Genomic DNA, 7,465 nt, shown 5'->3' with positions numbered 1-7,465 from the left:
AAGTTGGCATATCTTTTTGTACATCTGTATAATATGGCAGGCTGCACTGTGCAGTCATGCTCTGCTAGTACGTTCAGTGCTGTTGGCAGATAGGTTAATGACAGCTAACCTCCACAGTGAGTAATGTGTCAGTTTTTATTGCTTCATATACTACAGACACCGAGCAGAACTGCAAAAACACTGACTCATTCAGCAGTCACTGAAAGTCTGAATTAATTCTATGTTGAGAATTAATAATGACTAGGAAACCAGGAAAACATAGCTCTCTCCCTCTTACCTCAAGAATTCAGGGACAAAGTTGAAAGTAAATAAAAACTCCTAAGTCACAACCATTTCTGGGAAGTTTTTTTTTTTTTTTAAGGTTTAACTTCATATTTGCAATATGCAAGTGTATATAACCATTATTATATGCATTTTCAGTGTTACCTGATTTCTAGTAGTCAAGTGCTGCATAAACCAAAGCCCTTTCCTACTCTGTTGCTGCTTGTTTACGTGTGTGTCTGTGACCTAGAGGGGGAAGCATTCAATAAGCACCTCCCTGGTTTCCCAGCAGCCAACAGAAGCAAAGCAATGGAGGCTGAGAGCTCTATTTCTTGAGTCTGCAGTGCTGGGTGAGAGGAACATAGTGTAACTCAATATCCATTGATTAAAATATTCCTTAGCAGTGATTGGTCAACATTTGTACCCATCCCCCACATCCTAACACAAACAAATTTCTTAGGAGCAGCCTTTCTCTTGTGGTTATTGTGGGCATATCATTTTATGGAAAATTAAGCATTATAGTAATGATTTAGCTTCAAAAGCAAGCAAATGAATAAGCAAAATGTGATTGCTACTTGTTTAAGCTGTGAAAGGTATAAGAAGAAGAAGAAAACCAGCAGGTATGCAGATGTTTTGTTTCTAAAAATATAAATAAGCTTTATCTTATAGAATCCAGATTCTGAAACTGCATAATGTTGGGCATTATATACATGCTTGCAAAATGGTGACTAAACTATGAGGCTTATTCATTTTTAAGTAATAACTTATATATTTTGTATAACTAACTGAATCATTTCAACTGAATATTCATTCAAGACATGTTGACTGAATTTAAGATTAACTGTGGGTGCTTCTTCTTACCCAGCTGACAGTTATTGTGGTTTCTAATGAGAACCAGTAATTGTTTTGTGTTGTTACCAAAACAGTAATTGTTTTGTGTTGTTACCAAAACCTCTGTATTGAAAGATGACCATCCTTCAGACTTGACAAATGTTGAAAAGACTATCTTAAAATTAAGGAGTTCTAGTATCTATATTTGGTTATGTATATAGAGAGTCATTTTATCTGCTTTCCACTTAAACTAATTACTTCTCAACTAGCCACCTGCAGGGGTTCATTAGTTTCCATTTGTCCTGCTATTAGTTCTACCTGATGCTAAACAATTGCTTATGTAACATTATACCGTAGCTAGTCAGAAAATAATGTTTAGGCCAAATACAGTTGATTCTTCAAACAGCTGTGTCAGCACTTGAGCATGACTGTAAGTTTCTGCCAACATGCAGATTTAAACTTAAAGTCTCCTGCCTTGTATAAATGGAAACTTTGTAGTCCGGGATCTCCCTCCATGGGCCTCCCTACATGTTTAATTGCTCCCAGTGTTACTTAACACATCACCCCTTCTTCTGTATCTGCAAATCCACAATAATGTGATGCTGTTGTTAAATGAACTAGCAGCAGTTAATTTCTGCAGTTGAAGTTGTGTATCTACAAGCATCCAGTACCCCCAAAAAAGTTTTACTTGTGCATTGTGCTTGCGAAAGTCTGAGAATATTAATGCTGCAGAGGTTTATTTACTGCGTTTTGATAATCAGAGAAGTCCCAGTGTGCTGTACTCATTTTCAAGAAGTCTGGGACAGCAGTTTCTATAGGAACAAAGCAAACGATTATATAGAGTTTTAGCTGTTTAGTTGTTAATGCCATATAGAGCACAACAGTTTATCTTCTGCAGTCTTTCATTTCTGTTGTGTTATGAGACACGCACAGACATATGTGTGCTTGCATTTTTGGTATGTTATGAGGCTTGCATTTTTGTTGTGAAACGAGGCATGCACACACATGCAGTCATACATTTTACAGGTGTTAGTAGACACGCAAAGGTACATGCACACTTTCCCTTTTGTGGGTGTTAGGAGGCATGCACAGACACATGCAAACTAGTGTTTTAGGGGTGCTAGCAGGCATGCACAGACACATGCAAACTTGTGTTTTAGGGGTGTTAGGCAGCAAGCAGAGATACACATGCAAGCGTGTTTAGAGGCTTTAGAAGGCACACCAAGACATGCAAATTTGCATTTTAGGCATTAGGAGGCACCTACAGACATGCACATTTGCATTTTAACTGTGTCAGGAGGCATGCACAGACACATGCAAAGCTGCATTTTGAGGGTGTTAGGAGGCATGCTCTGACATATAAAAACTTGGGTTTAGGGGTGTTTGGAGGTATGCATAGACACATGCAAACTAGTGTTTTAGGGGTGTTTAGGAGGCTTGCACAGACGTGCAAACTTGTGTTTTAAAGGTGTTAGGAGGCATGCACAGACACATGCAAAGATGTGTTTTAGGGATGTTAGGAGGCAAGTACAGACACATGCAAACTTGCGTTTTACAGGTGTTAGGCATGCACAGACACATGCAAAGCTGCATTTTAGGGGTAAGAGGCATGCACAGACATGAAAACATGCATTTTAGGGGTGTTAGGAGGTATGCATAAACACATGCAAACTTGCATTTTAAGGGTGTTAGGAGGTGTGCACAGAGATATGCAAACTTGTTTAAGGGGTGTTAGGCATGCACAAACACATGCAAACTGGTATTTATGGTGTTGAGGCATATGCTGAGTGTATTTACTTGCATTTTAGAGGTGCAATGCATAGACAGACATTTGCACACCTTCATTTTAGGGGTGATACAAGACACATGTACAGACTTGCATTTTAGGGGTGTTGTAAGACAAAAAGACATGCACACATGCAAATTAAGGATGCCACAATCAACAATCACTCACTATAATTTTGGAAATGGAATTAAGGGAAAAAAAGCAGTCATTTGTACACTTGCATTTAGGGTAGCTATATGAATAAAGGTGATCTGCTTTGTTATAGGGATTGGTGTTGTTGGGTACATAGTGTCATTTGTCAGGAAGGAGCTATCTTATGTAGCAAGATGTTAACAATGGTCTAAATGGAGGCAACAAAGGGGAGTAGAGTTTTCTAGGTAGACTATGCTTCAGATTCTTGGGATGCACACTGAGAATGCTTGTACCCAGGACCAACAAAAGAAAAGGTGACCGTCTGTTAGGTGGTACTTAAGTATCTGATCAGGGATATTTCACGTTAGTTTACTAAACTGAAAGTTATACAGAAGTAAGTAAAGTTCCAAAGTTCTGCAGCAGGCTATACTATGATGTAGAGCAACAGATATGTGTTTGAATGTAAGTTATGCTGGTATTTACTCATGCCTGGCAGGATTTGGTCATGGGGGAGAGGGTAAAGTACAAGTGATGAAAGTTCAAAGCTATGCGTGAATAAATCTTAGCATAACCCACATCAAAACATGGTGTATAGCTAGACTGCATTTATTTTGTAGTTTACTTTTTTATTCTTTTATTATGCTGTCATATTATGCAGAAATGAAAAGTAGTCCTTAGTCCTTGTAACAAAAGAAGATGGTCCATCATCCATCCATCCACAACCTCTTTTTCCCATTTTTGCAGTGGTCGGAGTATCATTTTAACAGTGACAATCATCTAGAGTCAAACTTCACACCTGCAAGTGGCTAGCTCTGCATTGGCTGTTCTGAACCACACACCCTTGCACCTATGGCCAATTTAAAGTGTCACAGCAGGCAATAATTGAAATTTTTTGTATAAAGTGATGCCTACAGATTTGGCCTTATAACTGACTGCTGTAGTACACTTAAGTTCAGATAGTAAGGAAGGAAATTATGTAGTCTCCATTATGACATGAACAAGGAACTGATAAACAGTGTGTCCTAGGAACATGTAGACTCTTGGAAAAAATATTAGTTGAAATTCAATGCAAAGCTAAATATAAATGAAGTAAGGTAATACTGAAACCTAAAGAAAGGTATGAGAGTAGTAGGAAACATGGCAATGAAGACAGAAAAAGAGATAGCAGAGGCTCTAAAGGTAATTGTGCAGTATACCAAAGCAGGACCGGAGTTCCGCTGTGGTGACCCCTAACCGGAAAAAGCCGAAAGACACAAACCAAAGCAGTAAGAATACCACAGGAATACTACTATGATGTGAGGGGAAGAGTGACCATCCACAGAAACCCAGAAGATACTGTACTTCTTTATAAGCAGTTAGGAAGAACCAGTTTAGAGTACTGTGTGTATAGATCTGAGATAACCTCTTCAAAGCAGCAGAAACATCAGTAAGGGTGTTCAGAGAAGGACAACAAAAAAGGTGCATAGCCTTTCGGAGAAAAGACACAAAATGCATCAGAGCAGCTTACAATGTACAGCCATACAGAAAGAAGGCAGAAGAGCCATTACATTTCAAGGGAATCCAAGGAGGAATGTGAAGGTATGGTATGAAGATGCCATTTGGATAGCTCAGGTAAACAGAAGTTAGGGTTTCATTTTTATGTGTTTAAAAAGGGGGGGCTCTTGTGTGATTTGGAGTAACCTTTCTGAGGAGGTCTCTGAATTAAAACTGACACTTTTAGAATGTGTGTGAGACCTACATAATGTAGGCGTTACAAAGGGTGATGGGGAAAGTCACTGTTTGAATAAGATTTGTAGCTTATCAAGCTGATGAGGGGAAATTGTGCGCTTTAAATTTAGTAACAGGTCAATTTTCTCAATGTTCAGCTGTGTAAATTTAAATGAAACCAAAAACATAAACTTTTTAAATTTGAACGTTTGAGTCTCTGTACTACAATATAGGGGGTAATGTGAAACTATGTATCAATATGCTGTTTTCAAATACCAAAGTAACTTCAACAGTCCTCATTGGCTGTCAGTATGGAATAAACCAGTATCATCATCTTCTTCTTTCAGCTTTTCCCGGTTAGGGGTCGCAATAGCAGATCAGTGGCCAGTATATCCTTTAACTAATTCAGGCGCAAACCATGTAAGCCAAAAGACCAGTCTTAATGATCTGATATTCTGTAGGAACTCGCTGAAAGCTCTGTATCTATCCATTGCCAAGAATTCCTGTTCAATAGCAGTATGCACGTGGTAAGCTAGAGCCTATCCTGGCAATTCCTGGTTTGGATGCCAGTTCAACAAGGAACATGCAAACACCTCTACTAGCAATCTACAGTACTGCCAATTCACCTATGCACGTGCCTTTGGAATATATTTGGAATGTTCAAGGAAAAGAGTACCTTGATATCTGGGAAAGGCCCACATAGGCATGGGGAGGACAAGTAACCTTCACAAACAAAGCAACCCAACTGGGAACCTAACCATGGAAGTGAACTATGCCTGGCAACAATGCTAATAGATGCACCACAGAGCTTGACCATAGGTTATACAACACAACAGCAATATGTTTACTTCTAGTAAGTTAGGGAGCACACATCAGACTTCTGAACGAGCTACATGTTTTGGCGATCTCTTCCAAAGAGCCAAAGTATAATACTGTGCAAAAATTGAGATGATGAAACCATGTGCCAGTGGTTGTAGTTTCTGGGTAAGATTAGGTGCCCAATCTAGGAATGTTTTTTTTCTAATAAATATATTACTAATAGATAACTTTTATAAAATTCAGTATTCCTTTGTATTTTGTTAACACTAAAAGCCTACCAAATAAAGATAATCTCTTAAATTGTGCTATGTATATTTGCATTTTTTGGCCCAGGAAATGTATGGAAAGTTTCTTTGAACCATTTCATTTCCCCAGTTAAAATCCAAATACATGATTGATGACACTCTTTCGGCTTTTCCTGGTTAGGGGTCGCCACAGTGGATCACTGGTCCGCTATTGATTGGCAGTAGATTTTTACAGTGTTGAGTTGCCAGCTGTCAGAAGAAAAAATTCAAACGATTCGCATCTGCCTCAGTTGATGAATTTTCCTTTATTAGCAGTTAACCAGATTACACAGCATGTTGGCCAAGATGTCCGGTCTGGACTGATCTGATCTGATCTGATCAACTTGTTTACTGACATCAACTTTTATACTGCAAGCAAAACAACTTTTTGTTACATTTCTGACCGTTGACAGTTGGCTATGAAAAACATATAGGATAAACATGTTTATCACAAATTACCTCAAACCCACAGCCAGTACAGAATGTTCAAGAAGTACAAAATGTTCAATTCAACAACTGTAGCTCAAATTTTCCAGGACACACAGCCTACCCCAGTAAATTAACTCTTACTCGGCTGTGCGTCCTTATCCCAGGCTTCACTGAGCTATAACCAAATCTTTTTATTTTGAAATGCAGAAAACAGATATCATTCAGGTTCATAAGCAATGCTGCATTTTGTTCACAGATGAGGCCCATCTTTGATAGGCATATCCCAACAAATAACATGTTCACTTTGCAAGAACAGGAAAAAGACAAATAACAGTATGTTTTTAAAACTTTTTCTCTTATCAGCCCAGTGCCCAACCTTCACAAAAGGCACACACACACACACACACGCACACACACACACACTTGCACCTACCTGCATGTCTTTAAAGTTCAAGTCAACTGCAGGGATGACATGACAGACTCCGCACGGAAGGTGCTCCAGCCGAGAATTAAACCGAAGAACCTCTTGCTGTGAGGCAGCAATGCTAACCACTGCACCACCGCAGTGATTAAATACAAGATGACAGTGAACTCTTCTAATTGTTTCATCAACTTGTTCCAGATTCACTAGTTTGCTATTTGTTGCATTCCATTTGTTATTGCTTTATTATAGATAATGTATGCGTCTAATTTTTCAAGTCTAAGTTAAATCAAAATGATTCTAGTACAGTACTGCTCCTTGAGCAAATGGACTAAACCCATGATATGTTCCTAATTATGCCTGAGTGCTTTCAATTTAATGGTCTCTAAGACATGTATTCATAAAGCAGAACATTAATTACCAGAAAAAAGTATACACATTGAAGGCTTTTAAAATACTGCAAAACTGAACAAATTTGCTTCAAAGATTAAGTTGGAATACAACAATAAAAAGTGAAAGCAGTTTGAATTTTGTAATAAGTCCTGGAAAACATTGCTAATCCACCTCCCATTCATCTGACAATTCTTTATACGTGCCTTACGAATTATTGTCACAAAGTAAGTAAAAAAACAAAAAACAAAAAAAAACTCCTTGATCCTCCTTCATCAAGAAAACAAACGCAGACATACAACCCACCAGGACATATTAAAGCATGCATTTGTGTGTCTGTGGGGGGGGGGGGTAACAGAAACTCTCCAAAAATACATCTCACAGTAATCTGGTACAAACAGGAAT

The 7,465-nt window shown here is 38.4% G+C and overlaps 1 protein-coding gene across 1 annotated transcript in view; it reads left to right on the top strand.

Moving 5' to 3' along the window:
* The first annotated feature begins 626 nt into the window (after positions 1-626).
* LOC122806872 (cell death activator CIDE-3-like) overlaps positions 627-7,465 on the top strand; it is a 161,871-nt gene continuing 155,032 nt past the window's right edge. Inside the window, exon 1 of the mRNA XM_044077643.1 lies at positions 627-881. The gene's annotated coding sequence lies outside the window, so the exon portion shown is untranslated. The remainder of the gene's footprint in view (positions 882-7,465) is intronic.

This window comes from Protopterus annectens, chromosome 7.part0 (genome assembly GCF_019279795.1).
Source record: "Protopterus annectens isolate FY-2018-M chromosome 7.part0, PAN1.0, whole genome shotgun sequence".
Classification (NCBI taxonomy): Eukaryota; Metazoa; Chordata; order Ceratodontiformes; family Protopteridae; genus Protopterus; species Protopterus annectens.
This window is presented reverse-complemented; position numbering and strand designations above follow the sequence as displayed.